This window comes from Pseudorasbora parva, chromosome 1, assembly GCF_024679245.1.
Source record: "Pseudorasbora parva isolate DD20220531a chromosome 1, ASM2467924v1, whole genome shotgun sequence".
NCBI lineage: Eukaryota > Metazoa > Chordata > Actinopteri > Cypriniformes > Gobionidae > Pseudorasbora > Pseudorasbora parva.
Genome location: NC_090172.1, coordinates 46,908,031 through 46,933,570, shown reverse-complemented (window position 1 = coordinate 46,933,570; position 25,540 = coordinate 46,908,031). Strand labels below are relative to the sequence as shown.

The following is a 25,540-nucleotide window of genomic DNA, read 5'->3' as shown; positions in this document are numbered from 1 at the left end:
GGAATGCATTAAACTGGATTGCTCATTACATAATTTATTGTCCGTTTCAGAGAAACCGATCTTAAAATAACAAGAAAGATTATATTGGAATCAATAGTGAAAAGAGGCATGAGGGGACTGCAATGCAATTCATCAGTCACAGCGTCTCAATGGATTTATTAATATCTTAAACGACAGCTGCTTGCCGGAAATGGGGGGCAAGGGTAGCTATAAGTGGGGATCGCAGATAGACGGGGGTGAGGCGGCCGGGACTCAAATTAGATCCTGGAATCCATGTATGAAGTTCACAGGGGGGTTTGCTTTCAGCTTGGGATTACACGTTGTTATGCACACCATCATGTCATTAAACACAGCTCTCTCTTTCTCTGTCTAACTTTCCACAATTATTTCTTATAAGGAAGAATGATAGTCTGTCTTTTTCAATTTAATGGGAAGCTTTAATGCTAAACCATTAAGCACATCTGACCCTTTCTCCTTATTTACATTCATCACAATCACTGCCAGCAAACCTTAATCTATCTCAGGTTGAACTCTGTTGCCATGGAAATTAAGAGCCTGCACTACTCAGCATCCTCACTTATTTGTACACTCGGTCTGTACTTGGTTTCAAAATTTTCACAATAGCTAAGACTTGCTTACTTTGTGTTAAAGAAGAGGTGAATTAAACTTTTAATATGCTCAAAAAATAGTCATCTGTCAATTTTGTAAGATCACAGAATAAAGTAAATTCTGATCTGAATTTCCATCTCACTGACAGTGGAAGCAAAGATTATGACCAAATTAATACCACCAGCAAACCTAAATGGTGCTCTATTCGTGCTGTCAGTTCGCGGTACCCACAGTGTGACATGACCAACAGGCCAAAACATTTCAAAACTGACAGTTTGATGAGCAGCACTGAGATTGATGGAATTTTCCGTTTCATGGTCTGTCCGTCTAATATTTCATGAGAGTGCTCAGCAGCAAACACGTGCCAATACATACACACTTGTTCTCATGCTGTCCAGAAGCCAACTGTAGAGACGCTAATATTACAATTACAACCACAATATTTTAAGCTTTCAAACAATCCCCCAGTTGATGAGGTAGTGTGCATGCTAAAATTGAATATTAACGCTAATTGCCCTTCTCTGAGGCAGTTGTACGACTATAATTAACTTTTCCCAGCGGAGCACAGCTTCTGAAGTTTAAAAGCTTATCATAACTGCATCAACATCTGAGTCAGAAGTCTACGTAATCGTGAGACCAAGTGGGTCATTCTTGTTATGCAGTATATTTTGAGCTATCTAACTTAAATCAGTATGCCTGTGTTTGTAGGTATCAGACTTTCAGAAATGTGCTTTGGCCAAGTCAAGAAAACCCTCAATAATATTGCAAATGTCGCTATAAGGGTTTCTGATTAAGGGTTTGTTGCAATTGAGCATAGAAAAAAAGGTACAGTTAAAACATTTATCAGTAAGGGATTTGAGTTAGTTTACACAAAGATGTCACCAGTTATTTAATTTTGATATTTATAACAATTTTTTTTAGGAAAATGTAACTTCACTGTCTGGTAGATGATGTCATCACAACTTGGCTTTTGATTGTTAAAGGGTTGTTAAACAATAGAAGACTAAAAAGATTGAAAGTGATATAGAGGACACATACAGAAAAACCCAATAAAAAATAGATTTTAATTTTAATTAGAAAAAGGAAATATTTATTAAACTGCAATGTACACAATGGTAATGGTAACACCCAATATTTTAAACCCATCCCCGTGTTCACATAATTGTGATACTCTATTAAAAAAGCTAAATCTACAATTTGGGTGAGCAATATTATTTATCAAATATTAAGACATGGGTGCATGGAGATGTCCAGCATAGCAGTAAAGTCATTAAAATAAGTACAAAAGTTATTCATATAACCTCAACGTAAAACTATATGAGGGAAAAATCAGACAGCATTTTATAATTCAAATCACCGTGCTTTGCGGCTAACTTCAATTAAACAGAAATCACAGACACGCACGTAAATTGAGCGTTACGTACCAGAAGGATTTAAAGCAAACGAGTGATCGGTTGACGCTCTAATGAAGCGATAAAAAACCAAAGGAGACGGGAAGGTTACAAGCAGACAGGTGCTGAAGGTAAACAAGACTTAATATCAGGGCCTCCGAGTGCGCGTGCGCCACTGTATTTCTCTAGCACGTCTAATTACATCCAGTCTTTAGCGCCACAAATATGACCATTAACGGGCCAATACTCACAATGTTTTTCGTTTTGCTTGCTTGTTTAGAAATATTTTTTCGCAATGCGCAAGATTTTAGCGGCAGATGTTTTTTTGTTGTTGTTGCTGGCATTACCAGTATTTAGCAGACTGTAAAACAGAAATTAAAGTCAGTGCTTCGTACAACAATTATGCAACAATAATCGGTTTGGCCTGCAAAATGACACAAAATAATCAACGCCGTAAAACAGTCTTATTAAGAAGCCGATCAGTATTCGTGTAGCCTACAACAATAATGATATAATATAAACAATACAGTAAATAATAATGTAAACTGCCCCTTCGGTTATAAATGTAACATAGAAATGCAAATATGCCGAAGAGTAGCTAGAACACTGACACCAAATTCTGATCTCATCTTCTGTAAATGGTATTATTTGTAGCCTCCACAATGTAGCCTGTTGGACTAGTCAGCTGAACATATGAAGTGCCCGAGTAAAATCTTACAGAAGCCGCAAAGATGACTAAATTATAGTAGGCTACCTGGTGATTCCAGTTCACAAACCGGCTTTGCTTCAGCGCCTTTCCCCTGGGCTCTTCCCCTCCTCTGCCTGTCCTTGAATGAAGAAAAGCCAGAATTGTTGCTTGCCGTAGGGCGACGAGCAAAAGCAGGACAACTGGGCTATGGGGTAGCGTGAAGGGAGTGAATTACAGTGTCGCCTGTCTGATTTTAACGCTGGATCAAGCCTCTGACGGAACTAGAAGAAGAGTCGCACTGCACTGCTTTGACGGTAGGGGGAGACTCTATATAATAAGCATAATCGAGTAAAAAAAACACAACAACAAAAAAAACGGAGTTCTCGCGAGACGATGCACCAGTGTTCGCTTTCAACCATCCAGTTCTAAAGTGCCTATGTATGGTACGTCGTTTGCACAGGCATCAGCATTAAGTGCACTTGTCAGGTCCACTGTATTTCTTGTTTTGTATCGCTGTGTAAATGAATGCACAGTGTGCAATACAAAACACATGGCGTATTTTCGGTTAGGATATATTCAAAATGGATACTAAAAAAAATGTACAACACTAAAATTCCAAAAAATCTCAACATACTGCACGTAACAATGAAGGATCAGTTGCATGCATATGCATTTGCTATCATGGCATTATGAAAAGATATGCATATAGCTCTTTTAATGCCATGATAGCTTATGTATCATTCACTGGGTCAAATTACAGTGCTGATCCAATCTTCCTCAGGTTATTGTCCTGCCTTGATGACACTAGCTTATCATGCAATAGCAAAAAATCATGGAAGAGAATAGCATTAGAGTGAGTGTGGAGCTATATTTCAATTTAAAAGGTTGTTAAGAGTCCAGGTTTACAGCTTGTGAGGACATACCATAGGCATTTCTATTACTGATAAAGGAGGCAGAGGAAAATGTGTCATGCAAAATCTATTATCATCTACCTTGATGGTGTTAAGATAAAAATACACTACAGTTATTTTCCACATCCCTTTATCCCTCCTCAGTTTTGCTAATGACCTGGCCCAAACAGAATCTGCTCCCACATAACTCCCCTTACGAAACATAATAAAATGAACTTCAAGTATAATTAAGTTTACTTAAGTAAAAATCAAGTATATTTTAAGTGTTAACTTTATGTAGTAAGTATACTAATATCAACATACTAGAATCGTGAATTTGAAGTGTACTGTTTCAATGGGACTAAATTGACCCACTTTTTAGAGTATAAGCATACTTTTAAGTATAGGGGAGACCAGGGATGGTTGTAACACTTTTTGTTTGAGCATCAGTAACTCAGTGGTTGTTTATGCTAGATGTCTCACATTTTAATACAATATTGTATTTTTTATCATTTGAAATTGGCAAAACAATTGATGTGTTTTGTGTGTGTGTGTTTTCCTGTCACATAAGGGTTCAGTAACTAGCTATGTTTACATGATCCACCTATTTTTATGTGAATTTTGATATATTGCATAAAAAACGCTGGATGGAAACATAAAGATGCGCATAAATTCTAATATTGTGCATAGAAATCTTGAGTTAAATTGAGGTAGATCATATTTATCTGGTAAGAAGACATGTGCATAAACTATGATGAAAACATTAAGAAGTCCCTCAATACACAACAACAAACTCACATGACTTTGCTTAACGTTGATAACTGGACACCCCACCCCTAAAAGCCATAACTGTTTTAGCATGTGGGTTTGAAGTTAGCATAAATACAAAGCATCAAGGTATATAGAAATAGCTACTTCAGGTCATGTAAGTTGAATAATTATACCTACAGTTCAATGATTGCTAGGAAAAAAATAATTGTGATGAAAATGGTTACTTTCTTACCTGAAAATCACTTTTTTTGGTCATTAAAATCTACAAGTTTTTATTTTTGCTCACAGTCACATGCAATTTCTCCTGTGAGCTCTAAAAGAAGATAGGACTGCATTATATTAAAGACATTATCACACCTCTTGTCTGACCTGTCAAACTTACAGTGTTACAAACTGAACCCATGTTCTAACCCTCCCCGATCTCACCTACTTTAAATGTAACATTAGTAAGCATTGAGTACACAGCTAGTTTACAACCAACCTTTTCATTTGTACTGCAACTATACTACAAGTGAACTTAAAGGTAGGCCTATGCTGCACATTTATAGCGTTTTTGTTTTGTTTAGTTTTGTTTATGAAAGTACACTTTGAAGTATACTCTCAGTAAACTACTAGTTTAGAAGACACACAAGTATACTTGTAAAAACTTACAGTAACACTTTAGAATAATGGTCATTGGTTAACATTACTTAACTACATTAGGTTACATGAACTAATAATGAACTGCACTTATAGAGCATTTATTTATATTTGTTAATGTTAATTTCAACATTTATTAATACATTATTAAAATCTTGTTAACATTAGTCAGTGCACTGTGAACTAACATGAACAAACCATAAACAGCTGTATTTTTATTAACTAACGTTAACAAAGATGAACAAATAAATGTGTTAGTTAATACATTAACTAATGTTAACTAATGACTGTTATTCTAAATGTTACCTTAAGTTTTTATTAAGTGAACATAACATCTATATTTAACATCAGTTTACTTTCTATATTATTTTTGCATACTATATTGCTATATATATATATATATATATATATATATATATATATATATATATATATATATATATATATATATATATATATATATATATATATATATATATATATATATATAATTCTTTCCATTGTATTCTAGCTTCATGCATCCTTTTTTATCAACACTTAAATGTGGGTGTTTCGTTAAAAAAAGCAACATTTTAAACAAAAAGTTGAGAAAATCGCATTTTTGTCAAAGACTACGTCCGGATCGGATTTAGAATGATGATCAAAACTTTTGTTCTAAACTTTTGATCAAAACTATACAAAAAGTATAGTATACTTAGAATACTTAATTATACTTTCAAGACTTTATCGATCAAATGATAGGCTATACTTAGACTTTTCTGTCAGTATAAGTCAAGTAGCCAAAATGAAAATTGTATCAATCATTTACTCACCCCCATCTCATACAAGATGTTCATGTCTTTCTTTCTTCAGTCAAAAAGAAATGAAAGGGTTATTTCACCCAGAAATGAAAATTCTGCCATTAATTACTCACCCTCATGCTGTTCCAGACCCGTAAAGATTTTTTTACGACTTTCTTTACATAAAGAAAGTACAACTTAATTCAGCATTGTCTTCTCTTCCCTGTTTGTTTTCAAACCTCAAATAAAGATTCGAACGGTTATGAATCAGCATATTGAGTCATGTTTCATGAATTGATTCACTGATTCATAACTCTTTGAATCTTTATTTGAGGATTGAAAACAAACACAGAAGAGAAGACAATGCTGAATCAAGTCGTAGTTTTTGAGATAATTTTCGATGCTTCATGAGATTCTAATTAACTAACTGATGTCACATATGGACTACTTTGATGATGTTTTTATTCCCTTTCTGGACATGGACAGTATAGTAGGCTATGCACACACTTGCATATGCTCTCAGGCTTAATATAAAATATCTTAAAAGGTTACTTCAGCGATTAGCATATGGCTTTCTATCAGAAGAAACCCTGGAGTATATTCGAATGATCGTGCTCCCCCCCTCTCATATCCCCCTGAGACGAGAGATTTATGCATTTTATTTCTGGAAAAATTACTCCGGTGTCAATTTGTGTCATCGGTAAAATGCTTGGCCAGATACTAAAGACTCCAGCCAGCAGAGGGAGCTATTTACGCATGTTTTCAACTCGCACATGGGGGATGGGTCGCACTCACAGCTCAGCTCCCAGCTGCAGGCATTAATGGAAATGGTGCGGCCGGTGGAGAAAAGTGAGTATTTTATCTTCTCAAGTTAATTCCTATGAAAGTTAATCTTCCAAAGGCATGAACTGAATACGCACCAGACTGAAGACACCCTGAAAACTACTGCCGCGAGCGTGGACGCATTTACCTCAGCTCTCTCATCACCAGAGCTCATTCAGCTCATCGCTGCGTGTAAAACTCCTGCTGCGTGGGTGCTGACACTTCCTTAACGGCTAAATCACAATATATTATTGAACAAACACGTAGGGTTTTTAATTGTAGTGTCTGTTCTCTAACTGAACTGATTTTATGAAGATGAACACGGTGGTGGGAAAGTAAAAGTGAATTAGTAGCAGTGGCTTTGGGAGTGGCCTCACAGGGCAGCGAAGCATTCTGGCAATTGTAGTCTTTCATTCCCATGAGACAAAAACACATTTTCTGTCTTTTCTCAGTCTAGAAAGGACCAAATTCAAAAATAATTTCACATTTATACTACATTAATGACCCAGTTTACATACAGATTCATCTTCCCAGCGCTAAAGTACCTCTTTAATGTGTTCCGAAGATGAACGGAGGTCTAACGGGTGTGGAACGACATTAGGGTGAGTCATTATTATATACATATATATACATTTCATTTTTGGGTGAACTAACCCTTTAATTAATCAGCATATCAATTTATGATTGAGATTGAGTGTCAAACCTCCAAACGGCTGAAATCACGTGACTTAGGCCTAAAAAAAGTAGGCCTATATCAAAAGCACACTTGAGCCCCTTTCACACTTCGATTCCGTCAAATACACGGATAATGCGACCCAGCATTTGTTCCCGGGCCACTAGATTTGGCCCCTTCTCACTGCCAGCGAAATGCTGTAATATGTGCGCTTTCACACACAACCCGTAACGGTCCCGGGTCGAGTTGACACGTGACATCCTGATGTGACGTATAATGGCAAGCGATCTCCGCTTCAGCGCGGATACTAAGGAGCTCCGTGGTCTCGACTTGTGTCCAGTTTGTACACATTTCTGCTTGTTTAATTTTAGTTTCTTTTGTATACGAACACTCTCTGCGTTTAAAACACCGACGAGCTCTTCTGGCACTGCAGGGTTGTATTATTGAAAAAACAAGCTCTATGAGTCGCACGATAACTACGTACACGTTGCGGCATTAGTTTCGGCTTTTGTTCACACAGCGCTCATCCCGGGTCGAATACCGCAATATTACTAGGTCCCCGACCCGGGTCGAATTCGGTAATCAATCCTGGGACGTGGTTGCTTTCACACAGAAGGCGACCCGGCAATGTTCCGGGAATATTGCGGGTCCGACGTGCAGTTTGAAAGGGGCTTTGGATACATATCTTTTTTGTAGGGGTCAGCAGAAACTCTGCAAATTATCACAGAATTGACGTACTTGAATTTCTACACGCCATGCCCATCACTCGCATTTTTATTGCATATTTTGATGTAGTATGATGCTTTTAGCTAGAAATAAGAGTGGGGACATCAGCACAGAAAAGGCAAAAAAGTAGTCAAATTAATACTTGCCTTTTACCGAAGAGCCTATACAGGTGATGAAGCTTTGAATTGATCTATTCTGTGAACATATTTAATTAAGTCAGTTGGTCCATCAAGCCATCTCTACTGACATTAGTGTATACTCTTAACATTGTGACTTGTTAAAGGGTGGGAGACACCATGGCTGACACAGCACATTCCTGCCAACCGTGTAGAATATTCATTTTTGAAATAAATGTGTTGACTACATTTTATTATTGAAAATGTATGGTAAAAGAGTGTCTATGTCCTATTGCTATTAGTGTATTCTTCCCTAGAGCATAATAGTGTTTGATTGGAAAATTATAGTGCACCATTTGAAATGCTAATACAGTATAAATCCATCTTCCACTTTGTTGGTTCTGCATTCTGTGATTCCTGCCAAATCAGCACCAGCCATGGCATCCATGTATTTTCAAGCCAAGTAGAGAGTGAGAAAAACTGCAGACAAGCAGACAGAAAAACGCAGAGAGATGGCGGATAGAAAAAAAGCGCCTTGTCAGAGCAATCAATAAGGGCAGTTAAAAGCATCTGTTTGCTGAGCTCAACCTATTATCTAATTGCTGGCCTACTGGTGATTGCATGGACACATTCATCTCTCTCTCCCTCTCTTGTTGTACCCCTAATAATTCTGGCCTCATAATTCACTGCTTTTAATTTCAGCAATTTGAAGACAAAATGCTGCTTATTTTTGTAAATATATCAAAATAGTTACCCCATTATGTAGATGACGTTTAGTCAAAAATAAAAAATAAAATATATGCATCAATAAGAAACATATGTTTCTCAAACGTATATGGAAGTCATTAAAGAAATTGGCTGAACTGAATCCATTCTTAAGCATAATGATTATCATTACTATAATGATGATGACGGTAATGATGATAAGATGGCAGCAGGCATACACGCTTAGTCATGCTCCAAGTGGAATAAAAATCACACAGAGTAACTTAAAAAGATGATATGCAGAATTGTCCCAGTTTTGCCAACATTCTTTTCTTTGCTCTTTATCTGTACACAGTGTGTCTGTTTGAAACTGCTCCTCCAGCAGGCCAAAGAGTGGAAACGCATGTATGCCACTGTAAAATGGAAGAGCGGCTTGAATGTTACTGTCAGTTCTGTGGCTTACTTACTAATTAGGGCCAGAGCACCGATGGTGTGAGGACCTTATAATTGCTTGGCTTATCATTCACATTTTTGAGGGCCTAAACATGCTCAAAAACTCATGAAACTCTGCACACGCGTCACAATTGGTGAACATTTACGCCTGATATGGGTTTCAGAATAAGGCGTGACAAAATAGCTCAATAGCGCCACCTACAAAATTTCAATTAAGCGCCGTTTGCTCTGCGTTTCACATACAAGTATGAAATTCGGCACTCCTGTGTAACCGCCCAATACCTACAAAAAAGCCCATTAGACCATGTTGCCAATTGACCTAATAAGTTACAAATGGGTCCTCCAGCTGTTCCTTATATGTACATTTAACCTTTCTGGCTTCTTATTGCTACCTTTCCCAACTTTTCTGGAATGTGTAGCTCTCATGAAATTCAAAACAGCCAATATTTGGCATGACATTTCAAAATGTCTCACTTTCAAAATTTGATATGCTGTCTATATTCTATTGTGAATAAAATATAAGTTTATGAGATTTGTAAATCATTGCATTCCTTTTTTATTAACAATTTGTACAGTGTCCCAACTTTTTTGGGATCTGGTTTGTACATAGTTTAGAAATTAGTCAAAACAACTTAGCGGAATATTATAGCCATATACAAAGTTTGAGGCACTTATAGCAAACATGAGGCACTACATTATGACAAACAAAATGTGCTCCAACACTCAACTTTCTCCCTTAATGCTTCAGCTAATTTCATTGTATATATCCATAATAACCGCCAAATGTAAAACAGAAACAAAGTGAACTGATTTGAAATATGTGAAAAATCTTTAATGACCTTCACAAAACGTCAAGGTTAGTGGACAGTTGGCAGTTTGAAAGTTCAGCCAGTAAAGGTATTTTCATGGTCCAGAGTCCAGAGTTATTTTTATTTCCACAATCAAACTGGAGATTTTAACAAACTATATTTTAGTGTTTGATAGCATTAAAGAACCATGACATCATTTGATAACAGGGTTCTGAATGATATAACAATATCCTTGTTGTCTGCAATATGTTTGTGTCAACTTAGGACAGAAGCAGTAAAGTCCTGATTCCTGAAAACATTAATCATAAAATAGTTCTGCAATAAATCACCCATTGCCAAAAGCACACCCTTTTAATGATAAACTTGTGTAAAAGTATTCGTGACAAGCATATGACAAGTTACCAGGTGGTGCCGCACAGGCCATAAAAAACAAACAGAAATGCCAAGTGCAGATACAGGACACAATGCCACGTCTATCCACCTATGTGGAAAAGTATAACATTCAACCAATTAAATTTTCATCAGTCAAAGATGAAGAATAACATAATTTGGTCAAAATGTCGCAAATGTTCAGATTTAAGTATTCAATACTTTGTGATATATTATTGGTAGTGCAACAATTGTCTATTTTACAGAAAAAAATACATACATTTTTTTGTTTTGTTTTTTCTGCACTGGTAAAAATTATGTGTTGGGTTTACTTAAAATATATATGCACCATTTTTGCATCATACTTTTTAAGTAAACCCAACTTGGAATAATTTTATTTAAAATTAACAAGAAAAACTTTTTTATATGTACTTAAATATTTGAGTTCACTCAACATGCTTTTCTTAAAAATATATGTAACATGCAAGTATGTGCAAGTTGTGTTAACTTAACATTACTTAGTAGATTCTATCGTGTGTATCTGTGTACCAGTGTATCTGTGAGCTGAAGTGTGTACTCCCAGAATGCATTGCAGCATGAATAAATTAATCACAGGCAAACGTAACTCTGTTTTATTATTTTTTGCTTTATTTTAGCATTTTATTTGCTGTCTTTTGTCAGTATAACCCCAATAATGATAGCAAATGAACTTTGTAATAGTCTTAAAATGTTACCATTGTTGTGTTTTGCATGCTTAATGTTGAAGTCTGTGTGTGACTCAAGCATGGTCAATTGTTGGATATTGTCACAAATATAGAGGCATTATATCAACACAATTAAAAATTTGTCAAAAGTGTTAGCAATAAAATGTTAAAAGATCATTAATTGGTATTACATTTATATATATATATATATATATATATATATATATATATATATATATATATATATATATATATATATATATATATATGTGTAGATGTATTTATTTATACACTTATACACTGATCACCATAATGGTGAGAAATTTTAGGAAATCAACATAAATTTATGAAGTCAGCTTATGTGACACTTTCCCAAAGTATTTAATTGTATTTTCAATAACATTCAAGATGACTGGAAAATGAGTGAATACAACTAAGAAGAACGATGACTGCAGTGGAGGAAATGAGTGAAAAGTCTATTAAGAATTGCTCTGCCTCAACCTTTTGCCCGCCCACCTGTTTTTTTGTGTGTGTTTTTTTCCTTTGGCAAAATGGTACTCAAACCAGTCAAGTAATGTTTACTTGGGTTTTCTAAGTAACAAAGGCATAGTATGCAAACAGTTCAGATTACTAAATTGTTTTAAGTAAATTCTAATTATTGGACATTAAGTAAAGTTTACTAAAAAGTTTTAGTAACAACAGCTGTTGGATTAACAGTGTGAACATGCATTTAGTACAATGCACTCAACATTCTTAAGTACAATGTACTAAACTTTAACTTTAATAGTTTAACTATTGCATCCACCTAAAAGTTCACAATACCCAGTATATTCAAGTTAAATCAACAAATTTTCCAAAATCTCTTTAGTAGATTCAACAATTACTTTTTACAGTGCTTCTTCTGATTGGCTGGATAAAATATTTGAATATCACGCAGCTCACAAATAGGTAAAATGTTATGTTGGCATTACTTAAATTTAACCAAGTTGTAATGCTAGTTGATGGCACTTACGTTTTTTTGTTTACTTTACGCATACACTTATGTTCCCTTTTGACTTACATTTTTGTGTTGCATATGCTAGAATATGTTAAGTAGAGCTTGAAATGTTATAAATATATATATTTTTGAGTTTAATCTAATTATCTTTATAAGTAATGGATGTTGAGCCAACAAATCGTTTTTTTTCAGTGTGGACAGTAAATCACTTAATGAAATTATAGTTATAAGTTAAAATATACAGACCAATATGTCATCTCCTAATACCTAAAATGTTTCACCATTTTTATGATGAATTACTAACAACAAAATCTGTCAGTTTTTACAAATTAATAGTATATTTTTACTGTGTATTTTTTTTATGTTGGCCTAAAGTGCAATGAATGAAAACTTTAAAATATGTAAATGTTCATCTTGAGTGAAAATAGTGGTTTTGCAGTTATGTTGTTCAGGAGATATTTTGTATACGAGTATTGCATTTTATCAGAACAAAGTACAGATTACAGTTTTCTCAAGGCATAAAAAACACTTTGATTGTGGCCATAAACTAGCCTCATGTCTGGAACCATGACAGCAAAACAAACAAAGACATCATCTTATTAAAATGGGTGAATGATAACATGTATTTTCCATGTTCCATTGTGTAATTTAGTCATGCCAGTCCAACCCCTATAAACTACTTTTAAAAGGGCAAAAATACTCAAATGAATGTGTGTGTGTGTGTGTGTGTGTGTGTGTGTGTATGTGTGTATATATATATATATATATATATATATATATATATATATATATATATATATATATATATATATATATATATATATACTTTTTTTTCTTTCTTTAGAAAAGTTAATTTTTTTATTTGTATTATTTTATATAGAGAGATGGTTTTATGGTAAAACGTGGTAAAACGTTTTATGGTATTTTATATAGAGAGAGGTGTATAATTGATTATTTAGAAGATATTACACTCTTCCAGTTTCCTTTTTTGTTATTAATTTAATCCCTCACAATGGCAACACAGTTCAAGAGATCTTATTCCTGTTTGCAGTTTATCATCTTCAATATATTGGCATGATGTTAATAAAGTTTGTTGTGAATCATATGAAGCCCTTTGAAGCAGTAGTTAAGAGATAAAAAAAAATACATATTCAAACAAAAACTTCAGACTTACTGTTGGTTGGAGCTAATGACTATCAATTAGAAAACTGTCCGATTTGATGACAACAATATATGTACTGAGTTGGATAACTATAGGTTAAACTAAACCCCCATTTTAGTCAAAAACCCCTCCTACAAGCCCATGTCTACTGGCTGACAACTCTGAAGTATGTCCAGAGCATGCCAAGAGAAATAACTAATATTAAAGTTTGAAGCATTGTCATGCCAACAGTATTCAAGATATCAAGAATCCTTTCACAGATTTACATCTGTCGTGTTTTAAGGCACTATATTGCCAAAAGTGTTGGGACACTCTCTAAATCATTGAATTCAGGTGTTCCAATCACTTCAATGGCCACAGCACAGGTGTATCAAGTCAAGGTATGCAGACTGCTCAGTTTGGCCCCTACCTGTTCAAACATAATTGCGCATCAGTGCACAAAGCATGGTCCATAAAGACACGGTTGAGTAAGTTTGGAGTTTTGTTGATTCTCCATGGCTAAACAGTTTGGGATGAAAATATCTGTGTGCAATTTAGCATCCTCAGTATCTAGGATTCATGCTGATCGAGTTTGGTGGTGATTGGATAAATTTCCTTGGAGTATGTCAAACATAAGTGCATGCGATTTTCAAACCACAAAGTTTCAAGAGTTTTTGAGCATGTTAAGTGCCCCAAGGAGTGACTGCACCGTTATTGATACAGTTCCCAGATGTGCACCGCAATAAATTTAGAAATATACACATTGGTTTGTTGACAGATATTCACTTGTTAATGCTGATAGTTAGGAATTACAGTCTCATAATGTACCTCAAACTAAGTAGCATATAACGTATCACATACAAGTGAATGTCACTGTTAAACTGTTTTTACAGTGTGTACAATCGCTGAGCTTTAGGAAGCCTCCAGACGGAGCTGAAATTCAGTTATGGAAATGGGTATTTATTTAGTTTCCAAAACACGTACACAATATCACTGTGTATTATGACAGACTGGGCCATCTGGCCAATCCAAGCAGAGCAGGTTCGAGGAAAGAAGGGATTTAGATTTATCTGTTGAGTAGTTAGCATTTACATTTACATTTAATCATTTAGCAGACGCTTTTATCCAAAGCGACTTACAAAAAAGGGGAGAGCAATAGAAGCAACAAAACAAACAAGGCCAATAAACTGTAAGAGCTGTAAGAAGTATCAATTAATTAGCACAGTACACAAGTTTTTTTTTTAGCCATCTGCAATAGCCATCTACAATAGCCACCTACAACAAAAACTCACGTACGCAAAATACAGAACACTGGATTTGAGAATTATTGAAAAATGTGGTGATGTGCAATGTATAATATGATAAAATGAACCTAACCTTAGCATGTAAACTTGTTGTAGGAGTCAATCTCCAAAACAAAATTAGGAGCCTTTAAAATACCATCATTTTAATAGACCTTATTCACAGAAGCAACATCCTTGATTTTTAACATGAGTGAGGCTGTGAGGGATAGATATACATATTTTAGAAACAAAATCTAGACAACATGAGCTGTGGATATTATGTATCAGGAAAATTGTTTATTGTCAGAAGAAATAATAATCTCTTAAATAATCTTTTTTCACACATAATTTTAACAATCACCGACAAAGAACTGAACAAACAGGAAGTACTACACACACACACACACACACACACACACACACACACACACACACACACACACACACACACACACACACACACACACACACGTCTGGTTCACTATCTTTGTGCGGACTCTCCATAGGCGTAATGGTTTTTATACCTACAAACTGTACATTCTATCCCCCTACACTGCCCCTGCCCCTAAACCTACCCATCACAGGAAACATTCTGCATTTTTAGTTTCTCAAAAAAAGTCATCCTGTATGATGTATAAGCCTTTTGAAAAGTGCATGGGGACCTTTGGCTGGTTCCCACAATGTAGGTAATCTCAGGTTTTACTATCCGTATGTGGACATTTGGTCCCCACAATCTAATATAAACAAGGACACACACACACACACACACACACACACACACACACACACACACACACACACACACACACACACACACACACACACACACACACAATCTTTATGTTGGGAGGTTGATGAGAAATATATCAGATGTAAAAAATATCAAATTAAACCATTGAATATCTTGAATATAATCTCAGCTGCAAGCAAAAATCTAAACTCTTTTTCATAGAAAAAGGCAAATTTGATCAAGGTCAAGGTCAGGTACATTTATATAGCACCCTAAAAGCAACATGAGTGCTGATTAAAATGATGCACAACAGACATAAGATTACACATCTCTACAATAAAAGCATTAAGAATATAAAAACATGATACAAAACTTCACCAAACAATTATAAAACATAACTATACTAAAGATGTAATCAAGTTATGCATAAACCAGGGAAAATAGATAATACACAATTTGAGCAGTTAAAAAAAAAAAAAAGGGTTTTAAGAGATGATTAAAGTCCTCCTGAAATCAAAATCGATCTTATTTACTTTGTTAGCAAATATTACAGGTCTTAGGGTGAACAATTAATCCTTGCAAGATAATACACAGAAAAAAATAGTTTGCCGTGGTTATCTTTAATCAAATTCTGAAAAGTAACTTCCGGTCTGGAAACGGCGTTCCTTCTCAGCTGATGTCACTTTGATGGCTTGCGTTTTAAAATGCTTAACCACTCGCCTCCAACGGTTCGTCTGCTATGAGCATGAGATGGAGAGGAGGAGCGCTGAGGTAAAACCCTGCCTTCTGTTCAATATTCTATTTCACTTGGAAATACATCACAGCACTGAAGAAAAATCACTTGCTACTTCCGGTTCACTGGGGACTTTAAATGTAGATAGAGTAAGGGTTGATCTAATGAAGAGAGACAAAGTGTTCCAAAGCTCTGGAGCCTGTCTTGTGTTGGTTTCCTATCTTGCATCCTGTTCCACCCAGGTCATCATTGACTCTCCTGGCCTGGCAACTAGTCTGGTGCTAGTCATCACCCACTGTCAAGCCTGGTTCCCTGAGCTCCCTGAGCTGCTGCCTTGTTTCCATCATTGAGCGTCCCATCTTTGCTGTCTCAACCCTGACCAGCCAGTTCTCCCATTGTGGTCTGCCCCTATTGTTTTGACTTTGTTTCCTGCCTCACTATTGTGCTGTGTCTCTTATTTTTAATCAAATTAATTTCATTTTTGAGATGCACCTGAGATAATTGGCATCGGTGGGATCAAGATTTTTTTGTGTGTTTTTTTTTTTTGTAAAGGCTGAACCAAAGAACGTTTAGACCAGGATGGAACAATGCTGCTTTTTTTTTTGGAAGGATTCATAATAGAGAACAAACTAGGCGTCACAGAGGCCAGTACATCCTTGGGCAACTTTATAGGAATGACATCAAGAGAACAGGTGGTTGACTTCATGCTGGAAATAATACCTAGCAATTCAAATAATATGTGTGAAATAATCTGAAATATAGAAAAACAGGATGGACTAATATTTAAGAATTGAAAAATCTAAGATCCATTACAAGAAAAAAATGCCAGTGATTTTGTTTATAAAGAAATTACAAAATGTGACATATCACATGACTCTGAATTATGATCTGGACTAGCTGCCCTAAAAGGATTTAACACTGAATTTAAAGTGGAGAATAGATTGTTTGGGCAGTGGGAATTTAAAAACAAATACATTTGCAAAGAATTCCTGGAATTGAGACAGACTGCAGATCTTGAAATTAAATTTGTAATGTATCCTTTTTTCATTTCTTTCTGCCCTTCTACATTCCCTAAAGCGTGGATGTCACTGTTAAACCAAGGTTGTTTTTTCTGTTTAGTATTCTTGATTTTGAGAAAGCTACATTTAAAATGTATGTACAGGAAGTATCAAAGCTTATACGATCACACCGGTGCGATCAGTCTTGGCTGGTCTTTGGCGTGTATAAGCACATCCGTGTGATTATAATGGTCAGGGCATAATGTGATCAACTGCTAAATTCAAATGTGCTTTCGGCAGAGACAGACATGCTCAGCACTTGTCATATACAACAACTATTCAGTGTTTTATAATAATAATAATACATTTGATTTATAATGTGCTTTTCTAGTACTCAAAGCTCTACAAGCAATTTGAGATAAAACAAATACATATATACAAACTTTTATAGTACAATACAATAAAAATGATTTCAGGTTTCAGACATTTAAATAATAGGGGTGGAACGGTAGACTACATAAAAAAAAAAAGTTTGGAGCGTGTGCAGCGCATGGTTCGACGCATGCGCAATGTAGCCTCGTGCTTATGTTACCTCAGACAGTGGGTGTCCTTTTCTCGTGAAATAAGAGGTGTGTGGATATACAGTAAAAAAGGTAAAAGACAGTAAAAGGGGAGTGCTGCAGGTCAGGTCACATGTAGAAATGGCAGGTGGGACAGATAAGGAAGGCTGGCCGGAGTTATAACGCCGACTTTACACCGCAGGCTGCATGCGCAAGCGGTGCGTTGGCAAGGCAAAAGAAGTGTGTATGGCGAGCAGGAGTTGGGCACGCCTGTGTGCATTCACACTGCCAGCTTTTGTCTCGCTGAACCTCGCTGTCTAGCTCGTGTATTGCAAATACAGACGAATATCGTCCATTCTGTCACCTTTTCCGGCCTAAGTAACTTTAAAGTTTACTCTGGAGAAGTGGATAAATTAACGTGTTGTAAATCACGTTGGATGGAGAGAACGGAGACATTATTTTGAAGACAAATGGGGTCTCACTTGGGAGCCCCACCTCTGAGTTGTAGCATGCATCCACTCATTCAGATTTGTTCTGAGGAGGGAGACAGGGATCACAGCGATTTATCGGGGTGGTTCAGAGATGTGGCAGGATGGACATAACATATCTGTTCCCTCTATCAGGGAATGAGTACATCAGTAACCAGGTCCTTATCTCTCAGTCATGTTTAACATTATGTTTAAGACTGACAAATGGGGTCCCTATGGAAAGCATCACAGCCACTGAACTGTCTCACTAGTGTACTTTGCACTCGTACTTGCAACTTGGGCAGTACTTGCAAGTTCACCACCTGGTCCCGTAAATGAGTGGTGGGAACTTTGGGCACGTATCCTGGCCAGGGTCTCAGGATCATGTAAGAAGAGGCTGGCCTGAACTCAAGGCCTTAGGACCAGGTAATGCTTTACAAGTGAAAACTATCATCAACTTCAATGGCAGCAACATAAACTTTCATGGTGGATGGGGACAGCATCTCTCCAACTTCTCTTGCAGGAAGGAAAGCACTGATTGGGCATTTCCAGGGGTCTCCACTTGTCAATCATAAGCTTGCCTAGTAGATGGAGCTCTGGATTGAGTGGTTACCACCACCGGAGGTAGTACTCCGCAGCCTATCCAGAAGTCACACATGGAGGTTCCAGAGGTCTGGACACAGGTGCCATATGGTCCTTCCTCAGGGGAGTCTGCCAGGAGGGGCTGTCGAAAGGAGCAGGTCCAGATGGGCCAGGGAGGCACAACCAATCAAAACCTGCTCCTTGTCTTACCTGACCATGCACATTTATGAAGCTGAAGCAATAGTCAAAACCAGCGCAGAGTGAGTAACACTGCTATCAACTCTAGGCAATTGGTATGCAACTGCAGTTGAGGTCCCGTTTGGGCGCCCAAAGCTACATGTCCCTTGAGTTCAGTTTAGATGCAAAAATGAGGATGCAAAAAAAATAAAATAAAATAAAATACAGTGCAATAAGTCAGACGTATTTGGTAAATGCACAGTTAAACAGATGTTTTGAGTCTGGATTTGAATGTGGCTACTGTTGGAGAACATCTCATCTTTTCTGGAAGCTGGCTCCAGCTGCAGCTGGCATATCTAAAAGCGGACTCACCATGTATAGTGGAACCCCCTTGGTACTTCTAGCTGATGTGATCCTAGTAATCTGAGTGATCTGTTAGGTTTCTATTCAATGAGCATATCTGCAATATATTGAGGTCCTAGGCCATTTTGTCATTTAAATACCAATAATAATATTTTTAAATCAATCCTAAATGTAACTGGGAGCCAGTGTAAAGGACTGGTGTGTTATGTTACATTTTTTCAGGTTCTGCTCAAAATCCTGCAGCGTTCTGTATGAGCTGCAGCTGTCCAATTGTCTTTTTGGGAAGGCCAGTGAGAAGTCTATGACAATAATCCACCCTATTGGTAATGAAAGCATGAATATGTTTCTCTAACTCTTGTCTGGAAACAATTCTAATCTAATTCTTGCAATATTTTTGAGATGATAGTAAGCTGATTTAGTTATTTATTTGATATGACTAGCCTACTGAAACCAAGATCTGACTCCAGAATCACACCAAGATTCCTGACTTGATTTTCAGTTGTTTGACCCCTAGCCTCAAGGTATGCGTTCACTTTGAGAACTACATCTTCGTTTCCAAACACAATTACTTCAGCTTTTTCTTTGTTTAATTTAAGCATTAAATTGCACTTGATGCAAGGAGGCAATGGGGCTGTAGTTGTTAGTCAATAGGGCTAAGTATATCTGGGTGTCGTCTGCATAGCTGTGGTTGGCAGTTTGCCCATTTTTTTTCATTATTTGGCTTAGTGATAGCATATGCAAGTTAAATAGGAGTGGTATAAGAATTGGCACTTGCATGCAGGACTCCGCTTAGACGTATGGTCACCTATACTCACATAAAAACCTCTTCCTTCTAAGTATGACTTAAACCATTTTAGGACTGTCCCAGAAAGCCTGACCCAGTTTTCTAGCCTGTCAAGAACTTTGTTGTAATCAACAGTGTAGAATGCAGCACTGAGGTCAAGTAGCACCAGAATGTTTTGCCTGTATTAGTACTTATAGGGGTCATGAATTGAGAAATCAGCTTTCACTTAAGCTTTTGATATATAAAAGGTCATGGTAATATGAGAATATCCTGTAGGTTAAAGGGTTAGTTCACCAAAAAATGATATTTATGTCATTAAAGACTCAACCTAATATTGTTCCACACCCATAAGACCTCCGTTCATCTTCAGAACACAGTTTAAGATATTTTATATTTAGTCTGACAGCGTATCCAAGTGTGCGCACACTATACTGTCCATGTCCAGAAAGGGAATAAAAACATCATCAAAGTAGTCCATATGTGACATCGAAAATACATTTTGGTCCAAAAATAGCAAAAACTACGACTTTATTCAGCATTGTCTCCTCTTCCACGTTTGATTTCAAACCTCAAATAAAGATTCAACACGGTCAGGAATCAGCATATTGATTCATGATTCGGATCGAACTTGAATTAAGCTTCCTTCAAATTTTATTTTTAATGAAGGTCCAGTGCACATGGGGAAGACATTGCATTTGTTTGCTTCATTTCAGTACGGATTCGTTTGTCTGTGTTTAGGCAAAATTATATTAACTCCGTTGCATTTCTGAATAAGAGACAAACCTTAGCCAATTTTGTCTTTATAAAGATTTAATCCTTGCAAGAATGAATCCACAATCAACCAGGTAATGCCTGCGTCGGGTGTGAACTGAGGAAACAAAGAAGGCCCAAGCTTTTATACCCCTCAGTGTCTCAGTAGTGTTTTTCCGTACCGAGGAAGGTGAAAAAAATGTCTCCCCCCAACCCTTTTGTCATGGGACACAATGGTCCCTGTACCAACAGGGGGAAAGTGAGAAACACACACACATACATGGCCCCCCTTCTTTCTTAGAACTAATTTAAATGAAAAGCAACAAACAATGGTCTTTGATCTAATTTAGATTAGCCGACACCTTTAAAGAGGGAAAACTCTCAAACTAGGGTTCCCGTCCCTACCCCTGGGTTTCAAAAGACACTGTCTTATGGTGTTTTATTATGGCAGAAACAGATGTTGACTTCTTGTGTGAACTCAAACATAAATTATAAAAATTTCTTCAACATCTGCAAATCCTGTCTGCAAATCCAAAAGACTGGCAAAAAAAAATTGTGGCTTCTGAATCTGACAGGAATGATGCAACACAATTATGTGAGTAATTTATATATACTGTATATGTGATAGTTCTGCATCGTTGCATTTGATATCTACTGATTATTTACGTGTCTAACTAAACATAACTTACCACACTGTCACAGGCTTTGTATTTGCCGTTTTTCCACGTTTTCAAAACATTTCCCCACATCTACTGACGAGGGAGAAGAAGCTCATTATAATATGCAAAACTGTTATCCAATCATAGCAGCAGGTGTTTACTTCCAAGTCTTCAATGCGACATGCCCATAATAACAGAGAGTTTCAAGAGCTATAGGCTCAAAACAGCCTATTACTTATTCATGACCATTTTTTGGAATGTAAAAATCATGCAAATAGCATAATTTGACCTCAGACAACAGTATAAAAAATGTAAAAAGTCAGTTTATGACACCTGTTACGTACGCTGTACGTATTTGGTATGTGGGTGTGTGTGTGTCTGTCTCTTTTAGATTGAGGGGATCCCCGTTGCAGACGTCAGTGTTGGAGATGACGTCTCTGCCGCTCCATCCAATCAGGGTTGGCCTTGTGCTTTAAAAGCCGGATCTTCCTCCAAATCGGGGGCTGGAGGGTTAGCTTCCTGCCCCGTGTCATGCTGCGGCGTGGTACTTGAGAATGAGACTTTTGTCTCTCAGTAAACGTTCTTTGTAATCGTGTGGGTTCCTAATAATGTTGCATGTTCTGTTTCTTTCAGTAGTCGTCTATGGCGGTGAGGAGATCGGTGCAGGCAATCCAGGAAGGGATCCAGCGTTTCACGGAGGGGGGAAACGACAACCGACACGGAGACACAAGGGGAAACATCCAACAACGCTCTGACAAAGACAAGAGAGAACAGAGAGACTAAATAGGGTGAAGGTGATGAGTTGCAGCTGGCACAGGCGACCAGCCACAGGTGCGTGATGAGCCAATCCGCCCCCACCTACATTCAACACGCACCCAAGAGTGAGACAGGGAATCCATGAACCGTGACAAGAGGTTGGGACGAAGGTTTGCTCTGTTGCCGAATCTACGGCTGCTGTTACTGTGCCCACAGCTGAGCTTTGCGAAGAGGAGTTGCCATCTGATGGTGGATGCCGGGATGACGATGACGGTGTGTCTCTTCGTGGTTCACAGTGGTGTGTGAGACTCTCTAATTCAGCGATACTGCAGAACTTGCCACAGTTTTTGAATAATCTACCCAAAGTCCAGAAGCAGGATATAATGAACGTGATTAACGATTTTCCCATGTTGTTTGGAGACACCCCGTCTCAAACTAACGTGTTGGAACACGACATTCAGATTACGTGTGATTCTTCAATAAGACAACATGCGTATAGAGTTAATAGTATGAAACGGTCAGTGATGAAGTCAGAGGTTGACCACTTGCAGAAACATGACCTAGCTGAACCTAGCTTCAGTTCATGGAGTTCTCCGTGTCTTCTAGAGCCTAAGCCCGATGGTACTTTTCGATTTTGTACAGATTATAGAAAAGTCAACGCTGTTACTGTTCCGGATTGTTATCCTCTGCCGAGAATGGAAGATTGTATAGACAATCTGGGTTCCGTAAAATTTGTAACCAAATTAGACCTTCTTAAAGGGTACTGGCAGGTGCCCCTTACACCTCACGCAGCAGAGATATCTGCGTTTGTAACGCCTGACACCTTCTGCCAATATAAAGTCATGGCGTTCGGATTACGAAACGCCCCGGCAACATTCCAGCGTCTGGTTAATATTGTGTTGTCCGGAGTGCCAAATTGTAACGCTTAACTTGATGACCTGGTGGTATATTCTTCTGACTGGCCAGAGCATTTATCTCTTTTAAGAACTGTGTTTGAACGACTGGCAAATGCGTCTTTAACGATAAACTTGACGAAGTGTGAGTTCGGAAAAGCCACAGTCACATATCTGGGGAAAGTAGTTGGTCAGGGTCAAGTTCGACCAGTGTTGGCCAAAGTTTCGGCTATCGTTGATTTTCCTGTGCCCACCACCAGACGGGAGTTGCGCCGTTTTCTAGGTATGGCTAGGTATTATAGGGGCTTTTGCCGAAAATTTTCTGCTGTTGTGCAGCCTCTTACCAGACTGTTAAGTCCTGTGAATGATTTTGTGTAGTCGAATGATTGCCAACATACTTTTAATAGTATTAAGACCTTGCTAAAGCCTAGTTCAGACTGCACGATTTTCAAACTCGTCGAGTCACTGCTCTATTCACACTGCATGACTATCTGGGGTGTCATTCAGTCACTGCTGTGTTCACACTGCACGATGGTTTGACGACAGAGGAGTTCACACTGCATGACTGAACAAGAGGAAGAATCGCCGACAACTCTCTCTCTCTCCAGTGTGCAAACTACGTTTCCCAACTACACGTGCGATGTGCCAAGTAAACAACGCGAGATCACACGTGCGTCAGACTTCTCGCGCGAGACTTTGAATTGTTATTTAAAATGATAAACTGCACAACGTTTGCTTCAAACTGTATGTGCGCTGATTTGTGGAGAAAAAGAAAAAAAAAGATTATGGCGGAAGAAATTGTTGGAGAGACAGAGGGAGCCAGGATTGTGTTCTGCAAAGACAGTTTGAGGTAAATAAACAATTTTGTAATGTGCTGCTGCTGTGGCTGGATGTGCAAATGTTTTTTATACCTATTTATAAATTATAATTGTAAATATATCTATTAAAATACTGATATTCTACTCTATAACTCCTCCCTAAACGTCCTGCTGCCCTGTATCTCACTCTTTCATTGGCTGTCGGTCATCGCCGATGTCATTTTCAGTCAGAACGCAGTTCACACAGCAGGAGTTTGAATCGCCGACAGGTCCAGATATTTAGCATGCCAAATATCTCACTGGCATCGGCGACTCGTCTGCGATTCTCTCTGATCGCGTCTTTGATTATTCACACTGCGTGATTGTCACTCGCGTACACGAGCACCGATTTGCCTGTGATCTCGGGCATTTGTCGGCGATTTCGCAAAACCTGTCGGCGACTCAAAATCGGGGCAAAAGTCGGGCAGTGTGAACTAGGCTTAAGCAGTGCACCTGTTCTGGCCGCGCCAGAGTTCTCCCGTCCGTTTAAGATGTAAGTAGACGCGAGTGCTTTTGCCACTTGCGCTGTGTTGCTTCAAGAGGGTGACTCTGGGTTAGACCATCCTATTTGTTATTTCTCGCGGAAATTTAACAAACATCAGGTTAATTACTCTACGATAGAGAAGGAAGCCTTCTTTTAGCGTTGCAGTTTTTTGAAGTCTATGTCGGTTCATCTGTGGAACCAGTGACTGTCTACACTGATCATAATCCATTGGTTTTCCTGTCCAGAATGTACAATCATAACCAGCGACTCATGCGTTGGTCATTAGTTGTGCAGGAATATAATCTAAACAACAAGCACAAGAAGGGATCTGAAAACGTTGTCGCGGATGCTTTATCTAGAGCATAATGTAATTTATGTATCCAGTAAGTTTTTATTCAGTTTTTTTGTTGTTGTTGTTTTTTTTAATACGTTTTGGTTAAGTCTTTAGGAGGGGAAGTGTTACGTACGCTGTACGTATTTGGTATGTGGGTGTGGGTGTGTGTGTGTGTCTCTTTTAGATTGAGGGGATCCCCGTTGCAGACGTCAGTGTTGGAGATGACGTCTCTGCCGCTCCATCCAATCAGGGTTGGCCTTGTGCTTTAAAAGCCGGATCTTCCTCCAAATCGGGGGCTGGAGGGTTAGCTTCCTGCCCCGTGTCATGCTGCGGCGTGGTACTTGAGAATGAGACTTTTGTCTCTCAGTAAACGTTCTTTGTAATCGTGTGGGTTCCTAATAATGTTGCATGTTCTGTTTCTTTCAGTAGTCGTCTATGGCGGTGAGGCTGGGAAGGAGAGCACAGGAAAAGCAGGTCGTACGACATACATTGCGTACCACGCAGGACGTTTGTTTGTTGCTGTATTACACACACTAGGTTAAGAGAGAGTGCCGTATTTTGTATGTTTTGTTTTGTTTAGTTAGTGTAGTTTAGTTTGGGCGTCATTTACGCTGAAGACTTTTTATTTCTACATTTTGCTTTGATAGTTAGTTTAGTGGTTAAACTTTGTTAGTTGTTTTTGTTTTGTTAATTTCTTTGATTTGGCCTCTACTTGTGTTTCCCTTCCCACCTCGGTTTGAGCATTGTTTATGTTTTCTTTCTGTTTACTTTATGTATGTTTGTTTGTAAATATTATTGTAAATATTTTTGACACCTTATCCATTTATTTTGCACTGAGCAATAAACCT

General features: G+C 37.7%; 1 protein-coding gene and 1 long non-coding RNA gene across 2 annotated transcripts in view; one reads left to right on the top strand and one right to left on the bottom strand.

Annotated features, from left to right (window-relative positions):
- The window catches only part of ache (acetylcholinesterase (Yt blood group)), a 9,648-nt gene extending 6,677 nt beyond the window's left edge, over positions 1-2,971 (bottom strand). The window contains exon 1 of the mRNA XM_067443078.1: positions 2,755-2,971. The gene's annotated coding sequence lies outside the window, so the exon portion shown is untranslated. The remainder of the gene's footprint in view (positions 1-2,754) is intronic.
- On the top strand, positions 2,874-25,540 carry LOC137074974 (uncharacterized). Its single transcript, XR_010904971.1, has 3 exons — positions 2,874-3,002; positions 22,002-22,422; positions 25,122-25,540. It is a non-coding gene; the product is annotated as an uncharacterized lncRNA (long non-coding RNA).